The following is a 17659-nucleotide window of genomic DNA, read 5'->3' on the forward strand; positions in this document are numbered from 1 at the left end:
AGAATTTCGTAAAACCACCACTCCATGACAAACAGCATTGTCAAGTTGACGGACCATCTCCAGAGGAAGCGGCAATAACTTTTGTAGACGTGCAGCAGTTGTTTTCCACTAATACAGAACGCAACAACCCTTATACACCCGATTGTGAAGCCAATCGTCAAATGTACCTGTCCTTACATTTTGTCACGCCACCTGTGATATAAACCTGTTATTGACTTCTTGCTGCGAAAGACAATCAGTGACATGGTTCTTTCAACAAAAACATCACCGAAGGGTAAAATAAACTCACCAGATTGATATATGGAGTTCAGAAAGTAAACCCAAGTCAAGAAAAAAATATATATTCCATATTAAATGCCAAGTCTGTATGTATATATATATATATATATATATATATATATATATATATATATATATATATATATATATATATATATATATATATATATATAATATATAATATATATATATATATATATATATATATATATACATATATATATATATATATATATATATTTATATATATATATATATATATATATATACATATATATATATATATACATATATATATATATATATATATATATATATATATATATATATATATATATATATATATATATATATAAATATATATATATATAAATAATATATATATATAAATATATATATATATATATATATATATATATATATATACATATACATATATATATATATATATATATATATATATATATATATATTGTTGCGGTTTCGAGAACCCACACAGGTAACATCATTAAAGGTTAAAGGTTGCACCCCATAGTTAGGCCACAAGCAACACGTAGGTCACCTTAGAACGTTAGTTATTTCATAGTATGTGTTTAGGATAAGGCCATTCCCAATAGTTGCATCTGCGTTGTGTAAAACAAATAAGAGTAGGCCCCCGTCCATTTTGCAGCCACCCTCCGAATCGACTTCGTTGGGCAGCATCCATCCCGCGCCCTGATTCGGCTAATCCACCTCCTTTGCCAGCAGCGTTCGCTGCTGGCAAGGTTGCTCGCTCAAACCAGCCCAAAGGACACGAGGTAAGGCCCGAAAAGGGGGCGGAGTGCAAGGGTGGGGGTGTGGCCACATCAAGCAGCCATCAAGGCGGAGCCGGTAAGCCCTCACCAGCCAACCAGAGCTCGAGTGAGATCGCCTGACAGGGTGTGGCTGGACATTCCAGAGGGTTCGCTGGGCGTGGCAATATAACCCTTCACGCGAGGCCCCCACCTCAGTTATGAGGAGGGCAGTGACAAGTTACGAGCCTTGAACGGAGTTAGGAGCCGGGGTCCTCTGTTGAACAGATGAGAAGGGAGAGGCGCTTGGTTCGTGTTCAGAGTTACGAGAGGGAGAGACGCGCGGTGACAAGCCTTGATTGATTGATTGCGCTTTACAAAGGGCTGGCGCATGGCACGCATTGCAGAGGACTGCAGCGTTGAGAAGGGCTTGTGCAGAAGGACGTTGGTGAAGGGCGTTGGGTAACATCTTGGGGATGTGGCGCATCGTTCATAACAATACCGGGAGCGCGTATAAAGGTGCCGGTACAAGTATTACATACGCCATATCATCGCCGCTTACCTTTCCCCGGTATATAATTGTCCGCCTCGCGCCAACGCCACGCGGAGAGCTGCCTGCCGTCTTCCACCATCTGCACGGTACCGGTCGGGGACCGGACGAGCTGTAGACGCCATCGTTGGACACTCAACCCGACCATCTACAACCCCGTGTGAGTGAGAATGAGAGTGAGTCTGAGTGTGAACCGGCCCGTGTCCAGGGAATAAGTAAGACTGTATAAGGCTGCCCTGTGTATCTGCTTCTTCCTCTTCCCTGTACATTCTTTCTTTTCCTTCCTCTACTTATGCTGTACAAAGTGTAATAAATTCCTTGTTCTTCCCGTCTTTCCTGATTCAACCGTTTTAGTCATTTCCTCCATTGAGTAAACGCGGCACGATTATAACCGCTCCAATCGGGTTAGTCCCTGGTAACGGCCCGAATCGCGGCTCGCTTCGCTTGGCATGTCCACTAACGCCGTGGTTCGAGTGGGGTTATTTCGTTGCTTCACGGCAGGTGTTAGTACTTAGGTAATAGCACTAATTCGACCAACAACCCTTTTTAACACCGACTGGAAGGAACGTGATAGCCCCGGGATCGTGTCGGTCAGATAAAGGACAAGGGGATTAATCCCCCCTTGATAAGGGGAAGGCCGACGAGGAGATCCGCAACAATTGGTGTCAGGAGTGGGATTTGGAACCTGGGACTAAATTTTTTAGGCCAAATTTTGGACACCAATTTTGCACATTGGCCGCAACAATTGGTGTCGGGGAGTGGGATTTGGAACCCGAACCAAATTTTTTATCCTTTGGACAAATTTCGTCAAAATTACGAGCGGCCAAAATTTATTTAATTGACATCTAAATTAAATTGTGCCATGGATAGCCAAGGCGGTCGGATTCCGGTGGGGGTAGACGAGGAGGAATTATAATCGACCAAGGACCCCAGGGAAGAATTGGGACCATTGGGAGAAATGGAAGAGGAAATTGGAGAGGGTGCAGCAGTAGGGGTGGCAGAGGAACAAAATGACGGGCGCCTCGCACATGGCCGCAGTCGCCGAGCCCGCTGTACCAACGAGTTTTGACCTGCAGCAGTTCATGACACAATGCCTGGCGTACATGGCAGAGTCAATAAGGGACAGGAAAGAAGATAGGAGGACCATAACAAAAATGGGGGATCAATTGGCTAATCAAATGGACGCCATAAAAGAATCCAGGTGTGAAGTGGAAGAAATGATGACAGAGTCAAGGAAGGACATAAAAAAATTTGTGGAGAACATTGACCGCAGGTCGAGCGGGAAAGGCACATTGGTAAGCGACGAGGTAGCGCGATGTGAGAAGCGCGGGTTAAGCGAGGGGGAGCAAAGCACAGCCGGGTGGACCGGGGTGGAAATTGCGACACGGGGTATGGAAAGCCGACGACCGCCGAAGTAGAAGAGAAAATTTTGTTAGCGCCGGCGGTCGTCGAGGAAAAAGAAAATGAAATAATTATAGTTGAAACCGGGGTTAAGGAGACGGCAGAATCAGGAATTAAATGGGAGAAAAAGATGGAATGCGCTCAAAGTCTGTATCCGCATTGTGATGTCATGCTGCCTAACCCAAATGAAAGTTTGCAGCTGCGTGAGAAGCAAAGGATCCCGAAGGTAAGTAGGGCTGTATATGGCGCGAAAAGGTTTGGCGCGAAAGTGTTTGGCACGAAAGCATTTTTCGCGCGCTTGGGATCCCGACGTCACCCGGGCGCTTGTGGAAGGTCCGTGGTGAGGTGTATGAAGGTGAATGGCGCACGTGTGAGAAAAAAGTGTGCACCGGAGCGCGAGTGTGAAACGGAGTGTGGAACAGAGTGCGATACAGAGTGGGAGATGGATGAAGAGAGTGTGCGAGGATGCACACCAGAGCATGTTGGGGTGAGTGTGCGGGGATGCACACCAGAGCACGTGATTGATTGTGCAGCGGGAGATTGCACACCCGTGGGTAGGTGTGCACATGAGTGTGCAAGAGAAGAGGATGCACGAGCGAGTGCAATGACGGAGTGCATGGGTTGTATGAGAGGCCCTGGAGTGCCGGGATGTGTGAGTATGAAACGAGTCGCGTGGTGTGAGAATGCGATCCGAGCATCGACGCAGACCGGGGCAGCGTTTAGGCCGACGGACAGCTGACGCGAGCTCTCGGGGCGTGGTGTTATTTGTGTGCTGCGGGAGCCGGCGGGGATCGTTGCCGCGGCGCTCTCGCAAGGAGCACCATGCACGATTCATGCCGGGCCCCGCCCTGTATGGTCGGTGCGGCGCCTTCGCGGGCAAGGCGATCGGCACGATTCCGGGGGAGGTAGGCCAGGTCGGACCTTCGCCCCCCGGCGGGCACGGTGCTCCGGCCGGGGGAGGCTGGGTCATCATGGCAGAGACCGAAAGGCTCTGTGCCGGGATGGCGCCTGGAACCTCGGCCCGAGTATGCCTCCTCCCCAGAATCGAAAATGCCGGACGGACCCAACCAACAGGAGACAGACCATCCGCACGCATTGCTCGGCTTTGCGAAGCTGAGCTGTGGGAATGTATTACGGTGCACCGAGAGGCTCGAGAGTAGTGGACTGGAATAGCGATAGTGTTGGCGATGGTAGCCGGTGTAGAGGGATGGTAGCTCTACCATCCCTCATTGGGGCAGAGGAGCAGTAGTTTTATGGGTTTGGCAGTGTGAACTAGCCAGGGCGGGCTAGGATAATTGTTAGGGATCTAGAAAGATGACTTTAGGAGACTTGAGATTTAAGTGGAGACATTGTACAAGTATTGGGGATGTAGTCAGATTAGGTGGATGATAATGACGAGGGATGTGCTTCGTGTAAAGGGAAGACGGGGAAAGCACAAGTATTAGAGGGAAGGAGATAGTTAGATGATGCTGTGTGTATGAGCTTGAGGATGCGTTTTAGGCGCAAATGAGGAACTGTGAATGAGAGTCTTGGTGGTGATGTTGAGCAAATGAGGCAAGGGTCGTCAATGATGTGTGTGTGTGTGTGTGAAAGTGTATGAGTAGAGTATTGTGGACAAGTGCAAGTGTATTGAGTGATTGGCTTGCATGGGGTGCAAGTGAGAATACTGAGTGGTGTGGAATAAATGGTGTGGAGTAAATGGTGTGTGGAATGAGTGGTGTGGAGTGCATGGTGCGAAGGAGTGGATGGGGGAAGATGGACCCCTTCACGAGTACCCGGGGAGGGTAGTTTAAAGTTAGGTAGAGGGAGTAGGTAAATTGTTTGGATATTGACATCTGTGGTGCGAGTAGTTGCAAAGAAGTGCTTTGAGGGGTGCATAAGTCTGTGGAGATGGCTGGGCGTGTGAGCTTAATTGGTAAGTATGGTTAAATGAGCACTCCGCCACTGGTAGTCTGTCGGCCAGGTGAGGCCGCAGGTAGGCTCTGGGATCCAGGTAGAGTTGTGTAGAGTTCAGTGGGGCCCGAGGATCCGAGAGAAGGACCCGGGTAGCCCAATGCCAGAGGGGGGCATTAGTGGGGTGAGAGACCCAGGAGGGCCTTCCCCAGGTTAGGGTAGTGTGAAGGAGCTAGGCAAGCTCGGGTGGCGAATTCAGTGCGGAGGTGCGCAGGTAAGTAGGACCTGCTGGTAGAGCCACAAGACCCAGCCCCGAAATTGTGCGAGGGCACAGTATTGAAAAATGGGGGGAGTGAGACCCCAAATTTGGAAGAGCACCACAGCATGGTCAATGAGAATTGGTTGTTAGAACCACATAGTGTAAAGAGGCCAATTTATTGGCAGGGCAAGACCCCGGGTAGTGTAAAGTGAGTTAATGTCAATTAGAAGGATAGTTAGGAGGAAAATCTCTTTGCACCATACGCATCCACTCACCGAGGTGACAGGATTCCACACCAGGTTTTTGCAAATGTTTGGATGGAAAGACGCATCAGGACGTGGGTGAGACATTGTGTGTGATTTCATCCCTTCCTTCTTGGGAGGGATTGGGGACGAATTTGGTTTAGGGGGAGATATGGGGGACAAGACGGTAGAGACGGAATTTGTAAATTGTAAATACGGAGAAGGGCAGGGGTAGAGCAGGTGACATGGGGGGTCACGTATGGCTAGGGACGAGCTTTCTTCGCTCACTCTCCCACGCCCCTCATATCGCATTGCCTTGTATTGTGTGTACCCTTGCGCCATTGCCCCCGCTAACCTCTGCTTTGTCTTTCCTCCCCACTCATGGACCCATCGTCTTTTGTTGAGGGGAGTGTGCAGGTGCCCTGAGCTGTGCGGCTGCACTCTTGCGCTGCACCCTGCTGCCTGTCGCCTGTACCAGTACACCATATGGACCACACGTTCTGTGGCCTGGCACCTTTGCTGGAGCAGACCATTGCTGCCAGCAGCATCTTGCTTGCGGACCACTGTTCTTAAGTGGCGCACATGCCATGCAGTCGGACCACCTACGCTGGCCCTGCTGGCCAAAATATAAAGCAGACACGGTTTGTGCACTTTTTATTAATTAATCTTTGGTGTGCCCAGACAAGAAGACTTCAAGTCTAACGATGGCACACCAAAGAACATGAAGCCAGAAGATCCATCGACCCAGCAGTCAAGCACAAGGCTTCACCCAGGATTTTGAAATGTTTTTGTGCATTTTTGGTGATGGTGCTTTTTGTGCATTTTTTTATTTTGGTACATATGGGTGTATGGTGTATTGGTGCAGTGCATTGCAATCGGGGTTTCCTCTTGTCAAATTTTCTTTTTCTTGTTCCTACAAAAGACAGGTCCTGGGTTGTATTTTTGTAAATAATTAGGTAGTGTCTTGTAAATAACATGCTCCCCACCGGCTTTATGTGTAGTTTGCGAATAATTCCATAATTCGGTTAATTGTGGGCGTGATTCAGTTAAATAGTACACAACGCAGCAGGTGGGACATATCTAGTGTTTAAAACTGTCACACTCAAGGTAGTAGGTTAAAAGTATTGGGAAACTACACCTAAGTGTCACACTAATTGTTAAAGAGTAGTCCTGACCCAGGTATCAGAACCGGCCGTCCTCACTGGTATGTGGTTCGGCTCGGAACGAGCCTGGCGAAAGGATGGGTGCAGTGTTGCGGGTTCGAGAACCCACACAGGTAACATCATTAAAGGTTAAAGGTTGCACCCCATAGTTAGGCCACAAGCAACACGTAGGTCACCTTAGAACGTTAGTTATTTCATAGTATGTGTTTCGGATAAGGCCATTCCCAATAGTTGCATCTGCGTTGTGTAAAACAAATAAGAGTAGGCCCCCATCCATTTTGCAGCCACCCTCCGAATCGACTTCGTTGGGCAGCATCCATCCCGCACCTTGATTCGGCTAATCCACCTCCTTTGCCAGCAGCTGGCAAGGGTGCTCGCTCAAACCAGCCCAAAGGCCACGAGGTAAGGCCCGAAAAGGGGGCGGAGCGCAAGGGTGGGGGTGTGGCCACGTCAAGCAGCCATCAAGGCGGAGCCGGTAAGCCGTCACCAGCCAACCAGAGCTCGAGTGAGATCGCCTGACAGGGTGTGGCTGGACATTCCAGAGGGTTCGCTGGGCGTGGCAATATAACCCTTCGTGCGAGGCCCCCACCTCAGTTATGAGGAGGGCAGTGACAAGTTACGAGCCTTGAACGGAGTTATGAGCCGGGGTCTTCTGTTGAACAGATGAGAAGGGAGAGGCGCTTGGTTCGTGTTCAGAGTTACGAGAGGGAGAGACGCGCGGTGACAGGCCTTGATTGATTGATTGCGCTTTACAAAGGGCTGGCGCACGGCACGCATTGCAGAGGACTGCAGCGTTGAGAAGGGCTTTTGCAGAAGGACGTTGGTGAAGGGCATTGGGTAACATCTTGGGGAAGTGGCGCATCGTTCATAACAAAACTGGGAGCGCGTATAAAGGCGCCGGTACAAGTATTACTTACGCCATATCATCGCCGCTTACCTTTCCCCGGTATATAATTGTCCGCCTCGTGCCAACACCACGCGGAGAGCTGCCTGCCGATTTCCACCATCTGCACGGTACGAGTCGGGGACCGGACGAGCTGTGGACGCCATCGTTGGACCCTCAACCCGACCATCTGCAACCCCGTGTGAGTGAGTCTGAGAGTGAGTCTGAGTGTGAACGGGCCCGTGTCCAGGGAATAAGTAAGGCTGTATAAGGCTGCCCTGTGTATCTGCTTCTTCCTCTTCCCTGTACATTCTTTCTTTTCCTTCCTCTACTTATTTGCACAAAGTGTAATAAATTCCTTGTTCTTCCTGTCTTTCCTAATTCGACCGTTTTAGTCATTTCCTCCATTGGGTAAACGTGGCACGATTATAACCGCTCCAATCGGGTTATTCCCTGGTAACGGCCCGAATCACGGCTCGCTTCGCTCGGCGTGTCCACAGTGGGGTTATTTCCTTGCTTCACGGCCGGTGTTAGTACTTAGGTAATAGGACTAATTCGACCAACACCCTATTTAACACCGACCGGAAGGAACGTGATAGCCCCGGGATCGCGTCGGTCAGATAAAGGACAAGGGGATTAATCCTCCCTTGATAAGGGGAAGGCCGACGAGGATATCCGCAACAATATATATATATATTGTTGCGGATATGGGATTTGCATCCATCCATATCCGCTTGTAAATATTCCCCTATTTCCTCAATACTTCCCAACTATCCCCAATCCCCCATTCCCTAGTCCCATTTTCTGTAAACAACACTCTGTAGACCCGACCTCCCCCTATTTCCCCCATTAAATGTCGCATCCAGGTCCACCGCATCTCACGTAGACAACTATAGGACATCTTGCTAGTTATTCTTAGTCTATGTCAGTTAAGGATTCGTTTCCATTAATTCTGACCCTTCGTTGCACCAGAATGTGATTGTATGGCACCGTTAGGAAGTTTAGGACCTCCCAATACCTCCCCGCAGCTCTTCCTCACGGTTCAGAAACAACAACAACAACAACAACAGCAACGGCGGCGTCGTGCACAGGGAGTGCGCGTCCTCACTCCGGCTTGGTTGGTAGGGGGTGTTGGGAGGGCACGAGGCCTTCCCCACGAGCCGCCATCAAACATGTGCTCGACGGGGTTACCAAATAGGGGCTCCCTGTCAGCTCCTCGTCAAGGGCGGAGCCCGGTAACCCCCGCACCCAATGGAAGCGGCGGACCGGTCCCATCTGGGGCGGAGCCAACCAGCCGAGGGCGTGTCACTCCCCGTTGAGCATGCGCAGCCGAGGGAGTGGTGACGTCAGATGCGCGCTGAGCTTGGAGAAAGAAAGACGCCACCTCCGAGCGCTGTGAGGCCTCCCTGCATCTCTTGGACCGTGCTTTATCCTGTCCCTGAGCCAAGGTGCACCTTGTGCTATCGACTGCCTGTCCTTCCCTGCCATCAATCCCTGTGTAAGTCAGCCTTGTTCCGTTTGGCTGTGGTCTGTCGGGGATAGATAAGATTGTATCTAAGTGCCTATCTCTTCTGTGTCTTTTACCTCACTCCACCTTGTAATCTACCCCTGTTCTCCCCCACTGTAATTATATCCTCCTCCGGAGGTCTTGAGAACTGTACCCCTTGCGTCGTTTCATCTATCCCAGTCGTTGTGTCCTTTCCATCATTGATTTAGCGTAGCGCGATTTGGCCAACGTTTGAGTGGAATCGGGTGAGTTGGGGGTAATCGGGTAAACTGTGCGAACACGGCGGCCATTCCGCTCGGTAAATAACATCTAATCCGCGATCCGTAACAATTGGTGTCGAGGAGTGAGATTCGAGGCCCGAAGCAAATTTTTTTAAAAACATCTAGGAAAAAATTTGGTCAAAATTATAAAGTCACCGAAATTTGATTTTGTTTTACAAAAAAACCCGAATTTTGAAAGTCGCGCTATGGCAGATCAAGACGGCTGGGTTCCGGTAGAGGAGAGTGGGGTAGAATCGACCCAGGACCCCAGGGAAGAAGTGGGGAAAATGGGGAAGGAGAGTAAAGAAGGTGTGGTTGAGGGGCTATCAGGTGCACAAAATGGCGCTCTCGCGCACGTGGTTACAGCGGCACCAAATTTTTCCGCGCCCGTGACCGTAGCAGCGGGCTTTGATGTGGGGGACTTCATGGCGCAATTCGCCGAGATGCTGAGAATAGAGGGGGAGAAATTGAGAAACCAAATTGAAGCAACAACGAACGGAATGAGGGCCGATAGAGAGGCAAGGGAGCAGAGGAACAGAGACCGCAAGTTGGGCGAAAGGGTCCCAGGGGTGCACGAGGAGGTAACGCGGGTCGAGAAGCGCCGGTTGAGCGAAGCGGAGGAAAGCACGGGTACAATGACGGGGGTAGAAATCGCGACACGGGGTTTGGAAAAGCCGGCGACCGATGAGTTAGAGGGTGTTTTATTAAAGCCAACGGTCGTCGAGGGGAACAAAGACAAAGCAGTGCTGGGAATTAAAATTGAAGAGATGACGGAGGTAGCCCGGGAATTGCAGGGAGAAATGGAAAATGTGCAAAGTCCCTGCTCACATCACGATGCTGTGCTTAACCCGAATGGAAGTTTGCAGGTTTTGGTGCAGGGAGGAAGAAGAACCCCGAAGGTGAGACGTGCTGTGTATTGTGCTGGGAGATTTTGTAAATGGATGTTTAGCGACAAAAGAATTGTCGCGCGATTGGGATCGATATGGCACCCGGGCGTTGGTGAAGGGTCCCGTGTGAGTAAAAATGGCACGCGTGTGAGGAAAAAGTGTGCGTCGGCGAGTGGGTGTGTTATAAAGTGTGGGAGTGAAACCGAGTGCGAGCGAGAATGCACGTCGGTGTGTACGGGGTGTGACACAGGGAGTGAGAGCAATACGGAGTGTACGTGCGAGGGTGAGTGTGACACGGAGAGTAAGGTGGTGGTGGAACGTGTGCGAGAAAGCACACCTGAATTGGTGGTAGCGCGAGTGTGGGAGAGCCCATGTGAGCGCGTTAGTGGGTGGATGCCAGAGTGCACGCCCATGGTGAGTGTTACGGAGGACGTAACGGAGGAGAGGTGTGGACCGAGGTGTGCGAGCAGCGAGTGTGCGCAAGAGTGTGCGCGAGAGGTGTGGTTTGTAACAGGGAGTGCGTTGGTGGAATGTACGGACGGCGTTGGAACGCCGGGTTTTGTGAGGGTGAAAGGGGTAGCGTATGCGTGTGAGCATGCCGGTGAAGCATCGACGGTAACCGGGTTAGCGGTTAGGGCGACGGATAGCCGATGCGAGCGCTCGGGGCGCGGGGTGCTTTGTTGGGTGCGAGGCCCGGCGCGGGTCGATGCTGCGTCGCTTCTCTTCGAAGCGTCGTTGCCGATTCGGGCTTGGCCCCGCCCCGCACGGTCAAGTCCGGGCTTTGTCGGGCGAGGCGACCGGTCCGGTTCAAGGGCGAGTGGGAGGAAGCGGAACGGTGCCCCCTCCTGGGGACGGGGTTCCGACCGGGGGAGATTGAGCCATCGGGCCCGGGACCGCAAGGCGCCGCGCCGAGATGGTGCGTGGAACCTCGGTCCAACCAAACCACCTCCCTTGAACCGAAAGCCGGACGGATTCAACCTGCAGGCGACCAAACCACCCGAATTCATTGCTCGGCTTTACGAACCGAGTTTAATGATGTCATGACGAACCGAGGCTAGGATATAGCGGACTGTGATGATGATGGTAGTGATTTGATACGAAATTTATAATAGTGGGTAGAATTGGCAGTAAATGGAAAATTTTTGAATTGGTTGGAATTTGGACGAGCAAAATTGATAGTGGGACCTCCCCGATGTGGTGGGATGGGCAATCCACCATCCCTCACGGCGAGAGGGGGCAAAGGAGCACGAGCTTATGGGGTGAATGGCAGTGAAAACTAGCCCGGGTGGGTTAGGATATTGTGTGTAGGGATCTAGCGAAGATGACATTAGGTAACGTTAAGGTTTAGATAGTGACTGATACCTGTAGTGGGGACGTAGTAGCTTAGTGTTTAATAATGACGAGGGAGCGCAATAGTTTAAAGGGACGACTGGGAAGCGCAAGTTTCAGAGGGGAGTAGTTAGATGAGATGATGCTGTGTGAGAACTGGACAGGTGTGTGGAGCAGTGTATGAGTAGTGAGTGTTGTGGATCAGCGCAAATGCGCTTGGGGGAGAGAAGGGTGCAGGCGGCACCAAGTATGAGAGCACAGGTGTGCAAGTACAGGTGTGTGGAATATATGGAGCAGAGAATGAGTGGTGTGGAGAGAGTTGGAGTAAGTGGTACGGAGTGGTGTGCATGGTGCGAAGGTGTGGATGGGGGAAGAGTGGACCCCTTTCACGAGTATCCGGGGCGGGTAGTGTAAGTGTTAGGTAGAGGGTATAGGTAAATTGTGGTTGGATATTGGCATTTGTGGTGCGGTTGCAGAATGGTATTGTGGATGGGTGCATTAGTGTTGTGGAAATGGCTGGGCGTGTAGCCTGTTAGTGTGTGTAGTTGGTTTGGGCATTCCACCACTGTGAGGATGTCGGCCAGGTGAGGCCGCAGGTGGGCTCTGGGAGCCGTTAGTTTCAGTGGGTGCCTGAGGATCCCGGGTGTGGATCGGGCAGCCCGTGCCAGAGAGGGCACTGAGGGGGTGAGAGTGCAAGAGGGCCTTCCCCAGTTAGTTAGGTTAGGGTGAGGAGCAGGTAAGCTCGGGTGGCAACTACAGTGGTGGAGGTGTGCAGGTGGGTAGACCTGCTGGGAGAGCTACACGTCACAGCCCAAAATTGTGCGAGGGCACCGGGAGATGAATCGGGGGAGTGAGACCCCAAATTGAGAAGCACCACAGTTTGGTCAATGGGAATTGGTTTTTAGAACCCATAGTGTAAGTTGGCCAATGGATTGGCAGGGAAAGACCCCGGGTAATGTAAAGTTGTTAAAGTCATTTAGGAAATAGTTAGGATTGATGAACCTGTCGCACCATACGCAGCCACTTACCTGTGGTGATGATGACTCCACACCTGTGTTTTCTTTGTTTTGTGTTGCAGGAAATGAGAATTGCTGTGTGGATTTGTGAGACGCATCACGACGTGGATGAGACATTGGGGTGATTCCATCTCTCCCTCCTTAGGAGGGACTGATGATGAATTGGTGATGGCAAATTTTGATGAGAGTTGGAAATGGCAAATTTGATTGGTTATGAGGGAGAGAAGATGAATTTGGTTTATGGGAGGAACGGGGAAGACAGTAGGGACGTTGTTGATGTGTAAAGTAGATGTTTATGGGTAGTGTTGTGTTTTGTGGATACAGTAAGGGGTAAGGGAGGGGCAATGTAGGTTACCTGGTGGGGGGGGGGGGGGCGTACGGTAGGAACGTACCTGTCTCACCTGATTCCCATGTGCCCCCAGTGTGCATTACCTTATATTGCATGCACTTTTGCGCCCTTACCACCTTACTCACTTGTCTTCTTTTGTCTCCCACCTCCGAGGATCTGGCTTTGGGGCAGAAAGAGAGGAGAGAGAGGTGCTGGCTCTGCAGTTGTGGGCCTGTACTTCCGCTGCTTGCTGCCTGGATCGATACACCATATGGACCGCAATTTTTGTGGCCGCCCACCATGGACCGCAGTTCTTTTGCGGGCAAGCACCACACGTGGATGGACCTCTGGGTCAACGTGGCACCTATGCCATACAGGTGAACCACTTTTAGTTGGCCCCCCTGACGGCCACAATTTAGAAATGGACGCGGTTGGCGCCTTTCTTTATTCCTAAAGAAGCCAGAAGGCCAAGTGCACTCCAAGAAGGCAAGACCAGTGGCAGAACATCGGCCGGCTGCGACACCACGGGTGACCATGGACACTTAATTGTGCATTATTATTGAACACTTTATTGGTGCACCGGATGGTGCTGACTGTGTGTATGGGGTGGTGCTTTTGGTGCTTGGATGGGGTGCTCTGCACAGTATTAAAGGCCGTAGGGCCACAGGGCACTCGTGGGTTGGTGTATCGATGCTGGCATGCGTGCGCTCTCTATGCATAACATCTGCATGTGTTCCTCAAAGAACAGGTCCTGGATCGTAGTGTAAATATCAGTCTTGTATAAATGATGCTCCCTACCGGCTGTATGTTTAGTTTGAGGATGCTTTCCGCGATTCGGTTATCCTGTGGGTGTGTTTCTGTTAGGAGAAGGGTGCAACGTCGCAGGGGGACATATTTACTCATTTGTGAACATCTGTAAAACTGTCGCACTCAGGGTTGAGTTAATAGTAGAGGGAACTACATCTGAGTGCCACACTAAAGTAGGTAAAAATTTATCGGGTCGGGACGCCCCGAGGTAGAGAAGGGTGCAATGTTGCGGATATGGGATTTGCATCCATCCATATCCGCTTGTAAATATTCCCCTATTTCCTCAATACTTCCCAACTATCCCCAATCCCCCATTCCCTAGTCCCATTTTCTGTAAACAACACTGTAGACCCGACCTCCCCCTATTTCCCCCATTAAATGTCGCATCCAGGTCCACCGCATCTCACGTAGACAACTATAGGACATCTTGCTAGTTATTCTTAGTCTATGTCAGTTAAGGATTCGTTTCCATTAATTCTGACCCTTCGTTGCACCAGAATGTGATTGTATGGCACCGTTAGGAAGTTTAGGACCTCCCAATACCTCCCCGCAGCTCTTCCTCACGGTTCAGAAACAACAACAACAACAACAACAGCAACGGCGGCGGCGTGCACAGGGAGTGCGCGTCCTCACTCCGGCTTGGTTGGTAGGGGGTGTTGGGAGGGCACGAGGCCTTCCCCACGAGCCGCCATCAAACATGTGCTCGACGGGGTTACCAAATAGGGGCTCCCTGTCAGCTCCTCGTCAAGGGCGGAGCCCGGTAATCCCCGCACCCAATGGAAGCGGCGGACCGGTCCCATCTGGGGCGGAGCCAACCAGCCGAGGGCGTGTCACTCCCCGTTGAGCATGCGCAGCCGAGGGCGTGTCACTCCCCGTTGAGCATGCGCAGCCGAGGGAGTGGTGACGTCAGATGCGCGCTGAGCTTGGAGAAAGAAAGACGCCACCTCCGAGCGCTGTGAGGCCTCCCTGCATCTCTTGGACCGTGCTTTATCCTGTCCCTGAGCCAAGGTGCACCTTGTGCTATCGACTGCCTGTCCTTCCCTGCCATCAATCCCTGTGTAAGTCAGCCTTGTTCCGTTTGTCTGTGGTCTTTTGGGGATAGATAAGATTGTATCTAAGTGCCTATCTCTTCTGTGTCTTTTACCTCACTCCACCTTGTAATCTACCCCTTTTCTCCCCCACTGTAATTATATCCTCCTCCGGAGGTCTTGAGAACTGTACCCCTTGCGTCGTTTCATCTATCCCAGTCGTTGTGTCCTTTCCATCATTGATTTAGCGTAGCGCGATTTGGCCAACGTTCGAGTGGAATCGGGTGAGTTGGGGGTAATCGGGTAAACTGTGTGAACACGGCGGCCATTCCGCTCGGTAAATAACATCTAATCCGCGATCCGTAACAATATATATATACACATACATACTGTATATATAGACTTGGCATTTAATATGGAATATATATTTTTTCTTGACTTGGGTTTACTTTCTGAACTCGGTATATCAATCTGGTGAGTTTCCTTTACGCTTCGGTGATTTCTTTGTTAAAAGAACAAATTGTTCCAAAATAACAATTCTTTGGTTTTGTTCTTTGATCCAAAGAACAACACAGATTGTCTGTCGCAGCAAGAAGTCAATAAGAGGATTATATCACAGGTGGCGTGACAAAATGTACGGACAGGTACATTTGACGATTGGCTTCACAATCGGGTATATAAGGGGTGTTGCATTCTGTATTAGTGGAAAACAACTGCTGCACGTCTACAAAAGTTATTTCCGCTTCCCCTGGAGATGGTCCGTCAACTCGACAATGCTGTTTGTCATTTAGTGGTGGCTTTACGAAATTCCGGCATGAAACAGCGTGCTATTGCTCGGCAGTATGGCATTATGCAAGGTCAGGTGTCAAAGATCCTGAAACGAAATGCTCAGAGGGGTGTCCCGACTCCAATACCGAGGACAGGACGTCCCCGCAGAACCACACGGAGGGATGATCGCCAGCTGCACCAGTTAGTCCGCAATGGCCATACCAAGTCAGCTAATCAGCTTAGGGCTGAGTGGCAGCAACTGACAAATGTGCCTGTATCCAGAAGGCTAGTCAACCAACGACTGGTTCAAGCAGGCTATCGTGCCAGGCGTCCCCTGAGAAAGCCACGTCTGACCAGACAACACCGCCAGTGCCGATTGCAGTGGACCAGAGTGCACCGTCAATGGCAGCCAGGACACTAGTATCACGTGATCTTCAGTGACGAGTCTAGATTTCTGGTCTATTGTCAAGATGGCCGCATCCGAGTGCGCAGACAAGTGCATGAAGCCTACAACGAAGATTGGATAGTGCCAAGAGTCCAAGCTGGAGGTGGTGGGGTGACCGTTTGGGCTGCTTTTCATGCAGGGGGCAAAACTGACCTGGTTGTTTGTCTTCCAAGATGACAATGCTCGGCCTCATCGTGCTCGCATGATCCAACACTTTCTTGCTGACCGTGGTGTAGAGCATATGGAGTGGCCTGCCATGTCCCCGGATATGAATCCGATAGAGAACTTGTGGGCAGAATTAACGCGTCAAATCGACCACTTGGACCAGCAGCCGACCTCTGTGCATGAATTGCAGCAGGCTATTGTCACTGCATGGCAAGCAATTCCTGTCCAAACCTTGGCAAATCTCGTGAACAGCATTCCTCAACGTGTGCGTGCTCTCCTGAATGCTCATGGGGGTTACACGACGTACTGAACTGTAAATTTTACTGTCCGTAATCCCAGTCGTAATTTAACTTTTGTTTTTGCTAAAAAGAAAAATTGGCTAATGTGCAAAATAAAGAAATACTTCTGGAAAACGTACAGAAGTTTAACACAGTACTGTCCGTGAATTGAGTTCAATATCAGTTTACATCACTTTCAAGGATCAATTTATTTGCTTCGAAATGTCAAATGTGGTTTTTGTTTCTTTTAAAGGTCACATTAACAAAATCTAGAATAATTTCAACATAATTCCAATGAACTTTTGGTTCTAAGTCAACTTGAAAAGTAAGTTCACCCCCACAAAAAAATATTCCATATTAAATGCCAAGTCTGTAGTTACATGGAAGGGGGGGATCCACAGCTAGACTGTAGTAAGTCTGGGGGACCAGGGACGTATGGTCCCTGGCAGAGTAAGTGGTTTGTGACACGTTACACTGACGAGGCAGCGTATGTAATTTATAGACAGGTTAGACATTAATTTTGTGGATGTAAACACTTCATGCTAGTCGGAGGGGCTATGTGAGAATTTGGCATGTGTATAAAGGCCATCATGATCTGTCTAGCCAGTGTGTGCCATGGAGTCGGAAGTACCAATGTGCGTTTATATTTATTGGGGTCGTCCCATGGGTGAGACTGCCAGGGAAGAATTTCACCCAGAAGGAAGACGAGGAAAACTAGAAGCAGTGACCTGGAGACGGAGGACGACACCATTACAGGACGGGTTTGAGGGTCAAGGGTGCTTTGACATCATTCCAGTATTCTGCATCCTATCTTGCCTGTATAACAGTCAATTCTCTGGTCATTTGGCCAAATTTAATCTTCCAGGGTACTGGGGGAAGGTGATTAAAGATGAACAACGTGTCTCGCAAAGACGATGAGGGTTCATCATGGTCTGTGAATCGAGCTAGGAAGAGGGGCAGACCATGGCGGGAGAGTACCGATGAGTCAGACCAAGCCAAAGTGGGCAAGGCCCCCTCTATCCCAAAAGAGTACAACACTAAAAATATTAGTCATACTTTCCGCCTCCGATGGCTCCAAACTCTTGAGCCCTGATAACCCAATTAAAATGGCTACATTGATTAAGAAAATTTTGAACACGTTTCCAGTGCCAAAAAAGTCAGATCTGGCGATCTATGTATTGAGTGTAAATCGGTCGCCCAATGGGAGACAGTGTTTTATAGCCTCCTAATTTGGGGATGTCCGATTCCCGTGTCAGATTTCTCCGTCTCTGAGGGAGAGCAGAGGAGTCATTTACAGGATTGATCCCTCCAATGAAATTTATGACATTAAGAGCCATTTAGCGGATGTGGGAGTTGTTGATGCCCACTGTCTTAATACGGTCAGGGATGGTGTCATGGTCG

General features: G+C 50.0%; 1 protein-coding gene across 3 annotated transcripts in view; it reads left to right on the top strand.

Moving 5' to 3' along the window:
- The window catches only part of LOC137426413 (uncharacterized), a 96574-nt gene that overhangs the window by 18755 nt on the left and 60160 nt on the right, over positions 1–17659 (top strand). The window lies entirely within an intron of this gene.

This window comes from Myxine glutinosa, chromosome 1 (genome assembly GCF_964187855.1).
Source record: "Myxine glutinosa chromosome 1, kmMyxGlut1.1, whole genome shotgun sequence".
NCBI classification, from domain to species: Eukaryota; Metazoa; Chordata; class Myxini; order Myxiniformes; family Myxinidae; genus Myxine; species Myxine glutinosa.